Genomic DNA, 18,932 nt, shown 5'->3' with positions numbered 1-18,932 from the left:
CTTTCACAATATAGCAAACATGGAAATATGTATTGTATAATGATACATGTAGAATCTATATCATATTACCTGCCATATTGGAGATGGAGAAGGGTGGAGGGAGGGAGAGATCATGGATTGCAAAATGTCAGAAAATTATTATTAAAAATTCTATCAACAGGTTATCTAGAAAAAAATAAAAATAATAAAATTAATTAGCATGGTAGACTCAATGGGGCTTTAGTTTCCCTACTACTCTTCATCAATGTCTGAGTATAAATGTAAGGTCTACTGCAGAAAATCAATTGCAAATATCCACTTGCTTACTTATAATATTCTTCTTCAAGGACCCCATCAATATTTGGATAGAATTTTCATAAATAATTTATAGAAATGAAAAAGTAAGTAGATAGGTGGATGCTTAGTGATTTGTTATTATATGATTGTACATTTGGTAATGAACTTAGATGTCCTCTAGTCCAAGTCCCTCATTTAACAGATAAAGAAATAGTTATCTAAATAATGGAAGTCTTCTTAGTTGTCCTATGGGTAGAGATAATTAAAAATAATGGACATATTTTAAAGAAATGCCATTTTAAAAAGATATCTTGAAAATTATCCATACCTGTCTTTAAAGTTGTTTCTTATAACAAATCTCCTCTATTAGGAGGCAAATTTTAAATATGCTTTATGTATTTGTCTGATTTCTGAAATGTTATTACCTCTGTAACATAGAACACCTAGTACTGAGGTGGCAAAATCAAAACAGTGGCTCCATTATCATTGTCAAAGAGAACTGATCCCCATAAAAATTCTGGAAGATTAGCTGCATTTTGTGTAGATCACTTGCTTCCTTTCAGATTAAAAGTGTTCCTACAATGATGTACCTTAGATAGATCTCACATAAGTAACTGGATTTTTTTCTTTTGTTACTTTATGATGTTTTGTGATAATATTGGTCATGTCTTCCATACTTTTGCTCTATGATGATTTGCAAATATGCTTGCTCTCTGAATAGGTTTTATCTATATCTGTCTGCCATGAATCTTCCCTTGATAAGGAAAATAAATCTTTAAACCTCTTTATAATAGTAATCATTTCGCATTGTTTAAGCTCATCTAGAAATAGCAAAAAGGTAATGTTATTTTCTAACTTTGTACATTTCTGATTTTTCAGTTAACAGTCTTCTAAAATCCACCTATTGCTTTGGAACTCCAATACTCAAGCATAATTTCTTCATCTTTTTTTAATTTTTCTTGTAAATTGGCATTTACTTTGCTCTTTGCCCTAGATAGTCAATGATCTGACTGCTGACAGACATGTGATTCTGAAATGATTACTATGTTTATACTCAAACTTTTCCTGTATAAGACCTATTAAATTTCATTTTTTCATGACATTTGGTGTTCAACATACACAGGGCCTGCTGACTTCTCTACTTGAAGCATACGTGCATGATATGCAGATGCGATGCTTCTGGGTAATCTAGAAGTCTTTGGCCACCTTCATGTCCTAGTCTAAAGTATATTTTTTGGTGTTTTTTATTTTTTCTCTGTCTAGGATATGACATACCCAGCTAATAAGTATAATGAAAAATATTTGATCTATACATAAGAGAGAGAAAATATGTCAAATAATGATAAAAGTGATGCCAAAAACGGATGGGAAATGCTTTAAAAACAACTTAGGTCAAGGAAGGCTTCATGGGGAAACTGTCTTCAAAAGATGTGTAGAATTTCAGAAGAAGAAACATGAAAAGACATTAGTGGCATCAGAAATCATGTGAGCAAAAATATGATGGTAGGAAAGAAAGTGGTATAATCAAGGAAGAGTAAGTAGTTAGGTTTGATTGGAATATACAGTAAAAGGAGAGTAGTACTATGACATAAAATTACAAAGTCAGGTTGACTTCAAACTACTAAAGGCCTGAAGTGATGGACTAGAGCACCTAAACTGCACAATCAAGGCAATAGGAAGTAATAGAATAATGTTAAGTAGAGAAATGACATGAAGAAATTAAAGTCAATCATAAATAAGATTAATTTGGAAGAAATGTGAAAAACAACTTGGAAGTAAAGAAAAAAAAGAAGGAATGAGCTAATCATTCATTAGCCCAGTGGTTGCCAAACTTTTTTGGCCTACTGCCCCCTTTCCAGAAAAAAATTACTAAGCCACCCTGGAAATTATTTTTTTAAATTTTAATAGCAATTAATAGGAAAGATAAATGCACCTTTGGCCATCACTGCCTCCCTGGATTGCTGTAGCATCCACCAGGGGGCAGTGGCACCCACTTTGTGAATCACTGGGTTAGCCAGTCATTAACATTTGTTAAGTTATTATGTACCAGACTCTATGCTAAGTGCCCTGGGAATACAAAGAAAGACAAAAACAATCCCTGCTCACAATTTAATAAGAGAGATAGCATGAAAACAACTATCCTCCAAAAGCTACATGGAAAATAAATTGTAATTAATCAAGAAAGGGAAAGTCCTAGAATTAAGTAGGATGACAACCATATAGGCAGATAGAAATTGTGGTCAGTGGGGAAGAATAGAAATTTAGGGCAAGCACTCATGTCTTCTGCCTATTTGAATAGGACTCTTTCTTTTATGACATAATGGCATTCCCAATTCTATTATTTTTTGTCCTAAGAACTAGATTCTTTCCAAAAAGTCTATCACCTGACTCACTGATCCCTTCTCTATCTTGTGTGTTCTAGGATTTCCAGTTTATAGATTGTATTATATATCAGCTTAATCACATAGAAAAAAAGAGAAAGGTAAGTGTTTCTGCCTTGTTTCCATTTCCTAATAATGCTACTTGCAACAAACAGCAAATGTAATCCTCTTGTTCTTCCCCCTCCTATTTCTAAATATCTCCAAACAAGCCCCTTTAATTGCCTATACCACTCTTGCTATTTCATTTGCCTGAGTTGTCTGGGGCTTTTTAATGGGGAGGATAAGAAGAGATGTAGAAACTGATCAGCTTTTTAGCCATCTAATATACACTCTTAAACCTGGAAGGCACCACAGAGACCATCTAGAACTAATCAAATCTAAATAGGAAACTCTCCTGCAATACCTCTGACATATGGTCATCTACCCTCCATTTGAAAACCTAAAGTAATTGGAAACACATTATTCCTAAATAAGCCTCCTCCATCTCTTGCAGCTTTTTTTTTATTCTTCCATGGAGTCTAAACCTGCCTCCACTCAAATTTTTCTAACTAATCCTTCTGTCTTCCCTCTGGGGACAAATACAATGAGTATCTAACCCATCTCTTACATGCCAAACCTTTAAATATTTTAAGGTTGCTCTAAAAATTCACTTTCCCAATTCCAGATTATTTTTTTTCCAACATAAATGCCCCTGGTACAGACCAATCCTTATAAAGAATAGTATTGAGACCTCTCACTATCCTGGCACCCTCCCTCTGGCTATGTCCATGAAGGACAAGTGCCTATGAAGGACATAACATAACTCTTTCTCCTCTAGATATGATTCTTCTTCTAAATTTATGACTTAGTCTCCCCTACCATAGAAGTAGCTTTTTATGAACAAGTTCTTTTTCTTTCTTGTTGTCATTGTTTTGTTCATCTTCCCAAGTTTTTTCTTGACTCTGAACTTTATATTAAAGTTGGTTTCTGGTCACCCAAAGATGGGGAAGCATTGTGTCAAATTTCATTTTGGTTGTTGTAGTTATTGTTCTCTGTAATTTTTGGTCTACCTGGTTTGGGGATCAGTTCCATATTTGTGTCATAAAAGGAGTTTGGTAGAACTCCTTCTTTGCTTGTTATGTTAAATATTTTGTATAGTATTGGGATTAATTGTTCTTTGAAGGTTTGATAGAAATCGCTTGTGAATCCATCTGGTCCTGGGGATTTTTCTTAGGGAGTTCTTTGATAGCTTGTTCAATTTCTTTTTTCTGATATGGGATTATTTAAGTATTCTTTTTCTTCTGCTGTTAATCTAGGCAATTTATATTTTTGTAAATATTCATCCATATCACCTAGATTGCTATATTTATTGCCATATAATTGGGCAAAATAGTTTTTAATTATTGTCTTGACTTCCTCTTCATTAGAGGTGAGGTCTCCTTTTCATCTTTGATACTTTTAATTTGGTTTTCTTCTTTCCTTTTTAAAATTAGATTGACCAGTACTTTGTCAATTTTATTTGCTTTTTCAAAGTATCAGCTTCTAGTCTTATTTATTAAGGCAACAGTCCTTTTACTTTCAATTTTATTGATTTCTCTTTTAATTTTTATAATTTCTAATTAAAATTTTTACTGGAGATTTTTAATTTGTTCCTTTTTGAGTTTTTTTTTTTGATTTACATGCCCAGTCAATTGATCTTTGCCTCCCTAATTTGTTAATATGTGCACTCAAGGATATAAATTTCCCCCTGAATATTGTTTTACCTGCATCTCACAGATTGTGGTAGGATGTCTCATCATTGTCATTCTCTTCAATGAAATTATTAATTTTTCTATGATTTCTTCTTTAACTAACTGGTTTTGGAGAATCATATTATTTAATTTCCAATTAGTTTTTGATTTGCCTGTCCATGTGTCCTTGCTAATTATTATTTTTATTGCATTATGATCTAAAAAGGTTACATTTGTTATTTCTGCTCTTTTGCATTTGTCTGTCATGTTTCTGTGCCCTATTACATGGTCAATCTTTGTGAATGTACCATGTGCAGCTGTAAAGAAGGTGTATTCCTTTTTGTCCCTATTCATTTTTCTCCACATATCTATTAATTCTAATTTTTCTAGGATTTCATTTACCTCTTGTGTCTCTTTCTTATTTATTTTTTGGTTTGATTTATTTATATCTGATAGAAATATTTAGATGTCCCACTAGTATAGTTTTATTATCTATTTCTTCGTTGAGCTCTGCCAGTTTCTCCTTTAGATATTTGGATGCTATACCATTTGGTGCATACATGTTGATTACTGTTATTTCCTCATTGTCTATATTGCCTTCTATCAGGATCGAATTACCTTCCCTATCTCTTTTAATCATATCTATTTTTACTTTGGCTTTGTTAGAAATCATGATTTTCACGCCTTCTTTTTCTCAGTTGAAGCCCAATAGATTTTGCTCCCGCCTTTTATTTTCACTCTATGTATGTCTACTTGCCTCATGTGTGTTTCTTGTAGACAACATATGGTAGGATTTGGGTTTCTCATCCACTCTGCTATTTGCTTCTGTTTTATGGGCAAGTTCATCCCATTAACATTCAGAGTTATAATTATCAGCTGTATATTCCCCAACATTTTGATATCCTCTTCTAATTATGCCCCCTTCTTCTTGAGCTATTTCCTTTTAAACCAGTGGTTTGCTTTATATTAGTCCCCCTTAACCCTTCCCTTATTTTATTTCCCTTTCCACCCCCTTCCTTTCTTCCCCTCTTATTATTTTTTAAGGCCTAATGAATTCCTCACCCCTCTCTTCCCCTCCCTTTTTGAACTCCCCACCTCACTGCCCCTCTTGGTTTATCCCTTCTGACTTTCTATGTAGGGTAAGATAGAGTTTGATATCCCAATGGATATAGCTACCCTTCCCTCTCAGGATTAATTTTGCTGAGAGTAAGGTTTAAGTGTTTCCTATTAATGCTCTCTTACTCTCCTTTTTATAATAGTATTCATCCCCTCCTCTTCCCATGCCCTCTTTTGTGGTATAGATTTTACCATTTTTCTTATTCCTTCAAGTTTCTCTTGGTGCTATCTTCTATTCCCCCTCCCCCTTTTTTTCAGTATCATATTAGACCAATGATGGGCAAACTACTGCCCACAGACCAGATGTGGACCCCCGAAATTTTCTATCCAGCTGCCCGACATTATTCCTAATCTGATAAATACAATGAGTAGAATACAATACAATGAAACTTCAAAAGAGTTGCCTTAGAAACAGATTGACAGATGAGCCTTTCCTTTCTTTTGGCCCCCTCTTTAAAAAGTTTGTCCATCACTGTCTTAGACCATTTAGTTCTCCAACCTCTCCTTATAAATAATTCTTCTAATTACTATAATAGTGAGTATGCTTTCTTATAATTACACATAACATTTCTCCATATAGGAATACAAATCATTTGATCTCATTGAAGCCCTTAAAGAAGCAGATTTAGGTGTAAGAGTTTTCTTTCTTTCCCCTCTGTTTCATATTTACGTTTTCATATTTCTCTTAATTTTTGTGGTTGGATATCAAAGTTTCCATTTAATTCTAATCTCTTCTTTGCAAATATTTGAAAATCTTCTATCTTGTGAATGCCCATACTTTCCACTGGAAGTATATAGTCAGTTTTGATGGGTAGGTGATCCTTGGTTGTAGACCCAAATCTCTTCCCTTTCTGAATATCATATTCCATGTTTTGCAGTCTTTTAGGGTGGAGGCTGCCAGATCCTATGTAATCCTTATTGGTATTCCTTGATATCTGAATTTTCTCTTTCTAGCTTCTTGTAATATTTTGTCCTTAACTTGGAAACTCTTGAATTTGACAATTATATATTCCTAGGGGTTGACTTTTGAGGATTTAGTGTAGAGGGTGGTCTATGTATCCTTTCAATGTCTATTTTGCCCTCTTGTTGAAGAACATCAGGGAAGTTTTCTTGGATAATTTCTTATAGTATGGTGTCCAAATTTCTATTAATTTCTGATTTTTCAGGAAGACCAATGATGGCCAAATTGTCTCTTCTAGACCTGTTTTCTTAATCTGTCATTTTCTCAGTAAGATATTTTATGTTTCCTACGATTTTGTCATTCTTATGACTTTGCTTTATTAGTTCTTGCTGTCTTGCAAGATCTTTGGCTTCTACTTTCTCAATTCAGGTCTTTAAAGACTGGTTTTCCTTTTGGATTTGTTCTATCCTGTTATTCATAGTTTCCTGCTATTTAATTTGGGTCTCCAATTTGCTTATCATTTCATTTGATTTTGGGGCATCTTTCTCCAATTGGGAGTTTCTTTCTTTTAAACTTTTAATTTCCTTTTTTGAGCTATTTCCCATTTTCTTGCCAAATCTCTTCCATCTTTCTCATGATCTCAGATTTGAACTCTTCAAGAACATGTGACCAATTTTCATTTTTTTGGGAAGGTTTGGATGTTTCCTTTTTTGTCCTCTTCTGCTGTCTGCTCTGTTGTCTGGGGTTTTTTCTGTGTAAAAGTTATTAAATGTTAATGCTTTCCTCTTGTTTTTTTTCTCTTGGTTAGTTCTTGGGCATTGCTTGCCATTATTATGTTGTTTTTTTCCTTCTCAGTTAGAAGTCTGGGTGAGGCAGGCAGGCTCTCTCTGTATAGAGCTGTGAAGCAGTTTTAACCTGAGTCACAGTGCAGTGCCACCCCTCTCAGCTTTATCCTCGTGTCTAAGTTCTGTGCTCTTTAGGATCCTGGGGTCTCAAGTCTAGCTGTTCTCAGGGTCAAGCCTCCTGGTGGTCCCCTTGCTGGTTCCTCTGCCTGAGGCTCCTTTATGAGTCTAAGCACACTGCTTCCACAGTCTGTCACCTCTGTGCTCTAGGACCGTGCTCAAGGTCTGCACGCAAAGTCTGAGTTCTTTAGCCATTTGAGGTCTTAAGTCTTGCTGCTCTCAGGAGCAAGCCCCTGGTGATCCAATTAGTTGTCAAAAATTAATGACTTAGTGAATGCCCCACACTTGCACTAACTCTTGTGCCCTGGCTCTGAGACTGTAGGTGGGGTGGGAGATGTGGGGTCATATTGATCAGCTCGCATTTTAGTAAGAGTTATTTCACCCCCTTATAGCGTGGGGTCCCTTCGTTCATCTGGATTTGGTTTTTATGTCCTTTTGAGGTATCATATATCGATGGATTAGAAGAGTTAAGCACCTTGCCTCTATTCTGCAGCCATCTTAATCCAGAAGTCCTCAATGCAATTTTAAAATGAAGTGTGTGTTTGGGGTAGATTCCTTTTCCATTTCAAGTAGACTCATTTGTTTTAAAGTCGAGAGAGAAATTGCTTATATTCTTTTCTACATTCTCTTCAAAATCAGAGTATGCTTCCAAAATGGGCCAGGGTGAGAGTGGCCATGTAATTTGTGGAAGCTCCCTTTATGGATAACATTTCCTATAACAGTACTCTTGGGTTCTGGAATGTCTCAGGGAACACAAAATTTTATAAAAGCTCTCAATCAAATATCTGTTCAGGAGGAAAGGGTGACATTCATGGTGATGGTGGGGAGGGATTTTTATTTCCATAATTGAGTTTGAGTGTTTCAAAGTGCAATTGGTTTGATTTTCTTCTTGTGTTCCAGACCACAGGTGTTTCCCATTAAGCCTAGTGAACTGACTTTGGCGGCATCCAGCTGAGCAGTGGGCACAGGATGCCTTCTGTGATCTGCCAATAACTCTTTGTCCTGGCTTTGTTTCTAGAGATTCCACTTGAATCGGTTCAAAAGCTGATAATCTGCTTCATCCCTGAAGATTAACCCCTTAAAAAAAAGTAAGTGTGCTTCCACATAATTGGACAGAATAAAAGAGCTCTCTTGATATCATTGTTAAATTAGAGAAAGATTTTTAAAGTGTGATAAAAGGAGGCTTTTGGAAAAGCACTCAATATGTAGTACTGCTAATAAAATGACTTTATCAATTCTTTAAGTCTTGGTGGTGAACAACAGAAAGACTAATAAATCTAAATGAGATAGTGCCTAAATACTTATGAAATGTGCTGATGGCTGTGTCTTCCCTGGAATATGAAATGAAATATAAGACACCATTTATCACCCCTCACCCATTTGTATTCACATGTTATACCAGGTTGTACTATCTATATTTTCTGATCAGTAGCTCAATGATTGGAACTTCCTATTTTTATGGAGTCTGTATTTTGTTTTTCAATGATGGAAGATGAGATTTTTAGTGCAAAGAGATAGATTCAGATCCTGCCTCTTCTACTTACTATATGATCTTTGACAAGTCATTGAATTTTTCTGTATTAATTTCATGATCTGACAAATGAAAGGGTAGGAATATATAATGATTATGGTCCATTCTGGTCCTCAATAAGTCTTTCCTCTTAAAACTTCAATGTAAAAAATACCCTCAAAATAAAGCCTTTCCTGATCTTTCCAATACTATTAATTTCTTTTCCAATTAAGTTGTTATTTGTTTTTATAAATAAATATGTAATATAACAAATATAAATATTATTATTTAGATAAAATGAATATATTTAGATATGTAATTATTGATTTGTATAACATATATCATGTGTGTATGCATGCACAAACACAAATGTATACACACAAATATATATATAATCATATATATATATTCCCCTGATGAAAATTCCTTCAGAGCCAGAATTAATTCATTTTTGCTTTTTTTATTTATAGCAACTAGTCCAGTGCTTAATTATCAGTCAAAAAAAATCTCGTGTTTTTAGTGGCCAGAAAACTCAAAATGAATAAGCAGAGTGTTGGGATGTGATGTGGAAACCAACAACATGAATGTGATCCTGGGCTAAATTAAGAGGAGGATGGTTTCTAGGAATAGGGAGATTATAGTCCTACTGTATTTTGAAGTCATAAGTCCTAAACTGTTCAGTCTGGGAGAACATAATTTAAGCAGGGCATTGATAAGTTAGGGAGTGTCTAACTTATCTATGGGCCTAGAATTTGTGTTGTATGTGTACTGATTGAAGGAAATGGAGATGGTTAGCTTGGAGAAGAAAATACTTAAAAGAGCCATGATAGCTATTTTTTGAATGTCTAAAGGGCTTTTATATGGTACAAGAATACGTTTGTTTTATTTGACCCTAGTGTATAGAATGAAGATTAACTAGGAAAAGGAGCAGAGGCCAGTTTAGGTTTGATACCAGGAAAAGAAATAGAAATTTCTTAACAATTTAAACATTTGGAAAATGGAATGGTATGTATCAAGAAGTGTTGGGCTCTCCCACTTGAGAGTTTTTAAACATTCACTTCATAATAAATTTTTAGTGATATTAGAGGGAGTTTCCTTTTATATCCCAGTTGAATTGGATGCCCAATCAAGTCTCTAATTATATTTGAATTCCATTATTAAATGCTTGTGAGCCTTTGTGTTCTAAGCCCTATTTGTGGATTTGGCATTGAACTCCAGTGGGACAGTACTTAAATGACTATTAATTATATTCATATCAATAACCTTTAATTGATTAGTCTGTAGGTAATGTGGGCTTGCTTTTAGAGACTTAATCTCTCCTAACAGACTATTTGGGGGCTACAGATACAGATGTATGAATGTCACCAAATAATAAGATAGTTCCCATTTCAGAAAAAAGGGCAAATAGATGTGTATGGGCCTCGATTAGATCTGAAAAGAATTCTGATATGTAGATAGAATCATCTCCACCACTAAACTGCTAGCAGTGTCAGAGTCATTAACTGGGAGGAACTTTTTTTTTTCTGAGAAAACTGGATCACTTACCATTGTTCAAAGCACTGAAACTGCCAATTGCAATTTTGTTCATTGATTCATATAATTTTATTTCTTGCTTATCAATAGAAAACGTTTGCATTTATAAGAGTGGCATTGATATTATTTGTGATCCCGTTATTTATCCTGGGGAATTCAAAGTAGCAGGGTTACATGTGCTCAAAAAATGCTTTTCCTTCTTATAAATAGAAAGGAATTGAAAACACAATGAATTTAGAACCTAATTAAAAATGAGGGCTTGTCATTTTGAAGCCAGCTGTTAGCTACTGTATTGTTTAATTTGGCAAATAAAACATGGTTAACAAACATGGTTAAGAGGGAATTAAAACTCAATGCAGGTGAGGAGATAATAAGGAAGCACTGAGCTGCTTTCAATGAGCTTAGTTCTTCCCACAGGGAAGAATCATATCCCAGGGTACAGGTAGTGCTTGCAGATGTAACTGTAGAACCCCCTGGCAGTGATCTGTGAGAAATCATGGGGCTCCAGAGGGATGATAGATTACTAAAGACAAACTCTGTTGTCCTTATTTTTTTTTAAATGGAGAAAAGGAGTATTTGGGAAACAACAGACTAAGACATTTAAAAAATCAACTTCATCAGTACACAACTGGGGGGAATTAACTTAGGAACAATTAATTTTGAATCAAGAATTATGTATTAAATGCCTACTATGTGCATCCTTCGGTAGGTTGCACACTTAACTCTCTCTTCCAAACTTTCTCTACAATGCTTAAGAAATCTCTTTGGACTGAAGGATAGCATCATTTTTGGACTTCATATATTGGAAGTAAACATGTATACACATGCACAGACATACCCACTGAGGTCTCTTCCCTTGATTGGCTTGTTCCTCTTAGACCCTCCACTTTATCAAGAGAATGTAGGTCAGTCATATCTTTATTCCTCTCCAGACCAAACACTTAATTCACCTTGACTTTTTCTACACATATTTTGTCCTATATACCATCACATCTCCCCCTCTTCCCCTTTCAGTTTTTATTTATGTAATGTTTCTCCCTACTAGAATTTTAGCTTCTGAAGGAATTTATAGGTCAGGTACATAGAACCCACTTAATACACAGTTATTACATTGACTTAATTAATATTGCAAGATACTGTAGTAAATGCTATAGATCTAAGGAGAAAAAAAATCACCATAAAAACAATGACAGTGCCTCTACCCCTAGAAATTTACATTCTATTAGAGACTATGCCCAGGCAAACAGAGAGGTAAATAAAATGTAATTTCTTTGTGTAGAGACTGGGCCTAGAGTCAGAAAGAATCATCTTCCTGAGTTCAAATATGGCTTCAGACACTTACTAGCTGTGTGACCCTGAGGCAGTCACTTATACCTATTTGCTTCAGTTTCTTGATCTGTAAAATGAGAAAATGGCAAGCCAGTCCAGTATCTTTGCCAAGAAAACCCCAAATAAGGTCACAAAGAGATGATTGAAAATGCCTGAAAAAGTAGAACAAAAAATTCTTGGCATAAAGGAAGAGCTTTAACAAAGGGATCAAGAGAGACCTCATGGAGGAGATGCTAGTTTAAGGTGAAACTTGAAGGAAGATAGGGTTTCTGAGATATGAAGGTGAAAAGAGAAAGCCCAGCCATGGGAGGTAGCATGTGCAAAGGAATGAAGTCAAGAAAGAAAATCTGTGGTATTGGGAAAAGCAAATATATAAAGAATTCAGCATTAATGAGGGAAAGTAACATGAAATAAGTCCAAAAAGTCTAGAGTCAGATTATTATTATGATTTTTTGAAACTAGGTCTCTCCACCTCATCCAGCCTGGAATTGGAAGGACATTAATGGATCTCATGCCAGGAATGATCAGGGCTGGAGGTTATTTGATATGGGCTGGTTGAATCCTCCTTAGACAGCTTAACAACCCTCTGCTTTTAGAGGGTCACCATATTGGTGGTCAACTTTGTGTGGACATTCAATCAACTTTAGCCCATTTTAAGTTCAGAACTCCCAAACTCAAAGCTTTCCATTTATAGCCTTGCAAATAGCAAGGATAATGAGTGTGGGCTTCCAGACTCTGCCAGAAGTTAGATCATAATAGAAGAGGGACCCTTAATTTTCAAGAAGTAATGAGGAACCTCTTAGCTTCTTGAACATGAGGAAGATTTAAGTCACACGGCCATACCTGTTCTTTAGGAATATCAGTGTGGTAGCTGTACTTTGGCGAGAAGAGAGGCTGAAAGCAGGGAGTCAAAACTAGAAGTGAGGGATGAGTGGCTAAATTGGTGTGGTGATCTTGTGTATAGAAAGCTATGTTATGGAGGTAAAATTGAGAAGCTTCGGCAATTTACTTGATTATAAAGAATGAGGGTAGGAGAAGAATCCAGATTTCTTCCAAGAATGAATATTTGAGTTACTGGAAGGATGATGAGGACCTCAACAGAAAAGAGTTAAATTAGAAATGAAGCAGTCCACATTTAAAAAAAAATCAAACACAAACACTTTAACATCAACATAAATCACCAGTGTGACATGGATACTGAAAAGGTTGATGGACATTTAGCCTGCATTAATGAAAGCCTAGAGGTAACAATACTGCATGAACTACATTTGGAGTACTGTATTAAGCTTTGGATTTCTTGTTTTAAGATAGAGACTGACAAAGAAAAGTGTATGCAGAAAGGGTGAAGCGATATCTGGAAACCATGACAAAGGAGGAATTATTGGTGAAATAGAAGCTATTTAACTTGAAAATGATCAAATGGAGGAGGGTAGAATGCCAAATGTCCTTAAAGTCTTTATGGTTTGTTTTTATGAGATGGCTAGGTGGCATAACAGATAGAATGCTGGTCCTGGAATCAAGGAAATCTGGGCAAGTCACTTAACCACTGTCTGCCTTAGTATTTTCAACCAAAAAATGTTGTGCTTGGGAGGGGGAGAGGGATTTATGTTAACATGAAATTTTATCTTACATGTATTCATGGTGGGAGAAGGATAAAACTGGCTATAGTTGCAAAAGAGAAAAGGGAGGATGGATGGGAGGAGGATGAGAGGAAAGAAGCATGTATTAAGCACCTACAATGTGTCAGCATTATGTTAAGCCTTGGTGGTTGAAAACACCTAGAATTTAATAGAACATGAATTGCTGGAGAAAGATTCTGAAACTTTGGACCAACCACCCAGAAGTCACTGTTCATGAAACTTTAAAATAACAGATTCCATCTCTGTGAGAGTACTTGGTATATATCCATTAACCTAATTAACTTCCAAACCTAGTAATTAACTGACCCATGAAGGAACAGGCCATTGAATAAATGAACTTTTCAAGATAAAAATCTCATTGATTTATCCTCAGCAATTCCATCATTTTGAAGTGCACCCATACCTTGAATTTTGCATGAAGTTATGCGAATTATACAATTAGGCAATATGCATTTAGCTACAAGTCAACAGACTGCAGATTGGGCTGCCAATTAGGGCTGCCTGTTGACTACCACTTAAGTGAAATATGATGTGGAGGGGAAAGGATGATCTCATCAAGTCTGGATCAACCTTTGTGCTAACAGGTTCAAGTCTGTATCCAGTGGGCAATTAAACCACAGAAAACTAGACAGGTATACCTGGGTCGCTGACCCCTGTGGCAAACAGCAGTGTGTATAGTCACTTCTCAGCTGACAGGAGAAACAGTGATTTACAAAGCTTTGGCGTGTGTGTGTGTGTGTGTGTGTGTGTGTGTGTGTGTGTGTGTGTGTTCAAGCACGCTGTTTCATGATTCCCAGAAAGGAATGCTAGGAGAAGCCGCAAGCATCTCTAGATTAAATCCTCCTTCCAAAACAATATTCATATATTTGATGGAGTGATATTTTAAGATAAATATGTTGGAGAGAAGGTTACTCAGTTCCTTGAGTCACATTTCAATAATGGTCTAAAAATGCAAGACTCTGGAGTGTCCAAAATATTATCTCATTCTTCATTGGGAGGAATATAAAAGTCACAGAGAAAAGGGAACGGACTTCTTTTGGGTACAATCCATCTAGAACCTTTTCCTACATTGTTTTTAAAAGAAAAGCTTGGACCTGACAACAAAATGCCAAAGCATCTATTAAGAGTATATTGACATCTATTGATAGAAGCAGGCAGCATGGTAGATAGAACACTAAGCTTGTCCTGGAGAAGACTTGAATTTGAATCCCGTCCCTGGCATTTACTACTTGTAGGATTCTGGGAATTTGGTTCTATATATAGTGCCAAGACTGCTTGTTTTGGAGTCAAATAGTATTGGTTTAAATCCTACCTTTGTTGCTTATTACCTTTGTAACCTTGACAACCGACAGAAACTTTAATTTCCTTAGCTGTAAAATATCAGGAAAGTGGACTCGAGATGACCATCAAGGTCCCCTACAATTCTAGAAATCCAAGCCAAATTTAACTTAATTTCTTTGTAAAACTGAGCAAGTTGGTTAACCACTTTAAGCCTCAGTATTCTCTTTTTTAAAATGGCCAAATAATTTAACCTTCTAACAAGGGTCACAAGCCAATAAATGACAAAATGTATAAAATATTTTGCAAAGCTTAAAGCACTAAGCCTGTGTGAAATATTGCCATAGAGAGAACTTCTGTTTATTTATTTGTGAAATGAAAATAATAAAACTATTTACCTCAAAAGATGGTCAGAATATAAGCAATGCACTTCTTTGTCTTTTAAATTTGGGCAACTATGTGGCATCATGGATAGCATACTGAGCCTTGAGTTGGGAAGGTCTCAATTTCAATCTAGTCTTAGACACACTAGCTGTGAAACCCTGAGCAAGATACTTAATCCTGTTTGTCTCAGTTTCCTCATCTGTAAATTGAGTCGAAAAAGGAAATGGTAAACTACTCCAGTACCTTTTTTCAAGAAAACACTAAACAGGATTGCAAAGGGATGAACACAACTGAAAACAACTTAATAGTTATAGGAAAGGCCAGGTTTTTTTGGTTCAAAAATAATTTTAATTCTCTGTTCTGTCACCTTCCTTCTGCTGAACACAATATGTACATTTAAGTGAATACAAACTGTACCAAATTTTGTTGTTGTTTTTGCTGTTGTTGTTAGTGGAGCCTTAGGATGTATATCTACAATATTTCAGAATTCAGCATAAATGAAGATCTAGCGAAGGAAACTGGAAAAAAAACCTGTTTGATTAATAGGAGGAGGACTAGGAGAGGGTAGGACCAAGAAACTTTTTTATTTTTTTTTATCTTCTCTTTATTTGTCTTAAACTCACATCTTCTCAAGCTTCTTAGCACTGATCACATACATTATACTGGGATCTGTTAAAAATCCTGTGTTCCCCCAGTCCCTTTTATTTGTGGCTTTACAAATGCTGACCCTGCCCTCTGAGACATTTCCTTTCCTGGCTGAAGTGTTCTAATTTTTACAGGCAGATTAGCCTGTATGTCACAAGGCAGTGAACAATGGAAAAACACGGATCCATAATGATTCTTGTTCCCTAAGAGGGGACTGAAATTAACTACTCATTTCACTACACAGTAGGGACTCAATAAATGCTTGTTAAATAAATGAAGGAATGTTTAGTCAACCCTGTGCTTAAAAGAAGGGGAAGTAAAGAGTGCTGGATTTGTAGTCAGAGTTCTTAGGTCTGATTCCTGCTTCTGGCCTTTACAACCTTTGAGAGCATGAGCAAGTCACTTAGCTTCTCAAGGTCTCAGTTTCCTTTTCTGTAAAATTAGTAAATTGACTTACAAGATCTCTCAGGATTATTCCATCTCTGATTCCCTATTCCTGTCTTTCACATCTGGTGTGTTGGACTCACCACAGTTTAGATTTGGAATTTTATCCTCCCCCATCCGTGTTATAGCAGAGCCTTTGGAGATAACTATATTTAGTTTGGAGCAATTTAGTGACATAGTGGATTGGGAGCCAGATCTGGAGTCAGGAAGATGAGTTTTTCTGAGTTCAAATCTGATTTCAGACATTTACTAACTCTGTAACACTGGGCAAGTCACTTCACCCTGTTTGCTTCAGGTTTCCTCATCTTCATAATGAGTTGAAGAAGGAAATGGTCAACCATTCCAGTATTTCTGGTCAAGAAAACCCCAAATAGGGTCATGAAGAATTAGATACAACTGGAAAATGACTGAATGACACAAAATATTTAGTTTGCTTGTATTTTAGATATACTTATTTATATTTATATTTTTATATATACTTATGATATGTTTGTATGTATTGTCTCCCCGATAGGATGTTATCATATTAAGAGCAGTCTTGCACAGTTTCAGGCCTGAAGTTGACACTGAATTCCATTCTCTCATGCCTGGAATGCACTTCTTCATCACCTGTACTTCTTGGAATCCCTAATTCAAGGATAATGTTCTGTTGGAAAGGTGTCTATCTCGACTTCCAACTGCCTTTCATTTATTCTTTGCATAATACTATTAATACAAGAGGAATTATGACACTGGGAGTAGAGAGCTGATATCTAAGCAGGAAAATAGAAGTCAAAGTCTTGTCATTGACACACAGCAGTTAAAAAAGAAGTGAAAACACTCTGGGAAAGTCATTTAAATTTGTGGGACTCTAGATAATTTATTAAGACTATAAACTGAGAAGTAAGTGCCAACCTTCATTTGGGAGATGAATTTCCCTTGCCCCTAAGTTCCCTATAAGTGAAATTATAGGTCCAGACCCTATCTCTCTGTCTCCCTATATGTATTCATTTTGTTTCCTCATGGAAGTTATACTTTCTTTTTGAGTACCTTTACACCAAGAAAGAAGAATTTAAACAATCAACCCCAACATCCAGCATAGAGCTTGAAAAATAATCAATTAAAAAATGATTGTTAGTTGATACATTATCAGTCAGTTGTTTTTCAGTCATTTTCAATTCTTTGAGACCACATTTGGGGTTTTCTTAGCAAAGATAAGTGATTTATAGGTAATTTATAAATGACTAGTGATTTATAGACAATTAATAGTTATTAATACTAATAGCTATTTATATAATATATAAAACTTATATATTATAATAATTAATAATAATAATTGTTAGGATTTATTAAGTATTTTAAAGTTCACAAATTACTTTAAAAACATTTCATTTTATCATCACAGCAATCTTTGGTGGTAAATGCTATCATTATCTCAATTTTAAAGGAAATTGAGGCAAATAAAGATATGTTTTGTTTTAAAGAAAATTTACCTTCCATCCCAAAATTAATACCATGTACTAATTCTAAGGCAGAAGAGTGGTAAGGGCTAGGAAATGAGTGTTAAGTGACTTGACCAGGGTCCCACAACTAGGAAGCATCTGAGGCCAGATATGAACACAGGACTTCCTGTGTCAATACCTGGCTCCCTACTCACTGGGCTTCCTTGCTGCCCCCTGAGGCAAATAATATTAAAAGACTTGTTCAGGGTAACAATAAATATGTCAGAATTACAATTCAACTCCTACTTCCTCCATTCTAACNTAATTAATAATAATAATTGTTAGGTTTTATTAAGTATTTTAAAGTTCACAAATTACTTTAAAAACATTTCATTTTATCATCACAGCAATCTTTGGTGGTAAATGCTATCATTATCTCAATTTTAAAGGAAATTGAGGCAAATAAAGATATGTTTTGTTTTAAAGAAAATTTACCTTCCATCCCAAAATTAATACCATGTACTAATTCTAAGGCAGAAGAGTGGTAAGGGCTAGGAAATGAGTGTTAAGTGACTTGACCAGGGTCCCACAACTAGGAAGCATCTGAGGCCAGATATGAACACAGGACTTCCTGTGTCAATACCTGGCTCCCTACTCACTGGGCTTCCTTGCTGCCCCCTGAGGCAAATAATATTAAAAGACTTGTTCAGGGTAACAATAAATATGTCAGAATTACAATTCAACTCCTACTTCCTCCATTCTAACCTACCTAAAGTTGTTTCTTTGGTTTGATGACATGATGGTGAATGATATTTTGATTCTTGTTCTAATAGTTGCAATAAACTTCAACCTATAAGCCAGATAGACCATCATTCTCAAGCTAGACTATACCTTTCAAAAGAATTCACTTTCAAGGGTAGCTAATATACTGTTCTTGGTCTTCTTTTCAATTTCAAGGTCACCATCTTCAACTCTTCCTTACCCATCCCACAAGTTCTGCAATACAGACTTTTTTTTGCCTTCTGCTCTTGAAGGAGGGCTTCTTTCTTCATCCATTTGCTTACTCATCACCAGAAGATTAGTGCTAAAGTGACACTTGCTTGTGCTCTTTTAGATCAAATTCTTTCCACAGCTGTTACTTAAATTTCCTCTACAGATTTTTTATTAAAATACAGGAAAATAGAATCTGTGTTAAATGGGACCTAGAAGTGACCTTAAGCAGAATGAAAATCAAAACCATTTCCCTGTTTTTTGTGAGTGGCTTTTCAACCGCTGCTTAACTAGTTACATCAAGATATGCTTTTCCTGCTCCCTGCAGAACGTCTTGGTGTCAAAAATGATGAAAATAGTATAAGGGTAAAAGAATACAGAAGCTCACTTGCAGTATTTATTTATGGCTCAAC

The sequence above is a fragment of the Gracilinanus agilis genome, chromosome 4, assembly GCF_016433145.1.
Source record: "Gracilinanus agilis isolate LMUSP501 chromosome 4, AgileGrace, whole genome shotgun sequence".
Lineage (NCBI taxonomy): Eukaryota > Metazoa > Chordata > Mammalia > Didelphimorphia > Didelphidae > Gracilinanus > Gracilinanus agilis.
The sequence above is the reverse complement of the archived record's forward strand: the minus strand, read 5'-3'. Positions refer to the sequence as shown.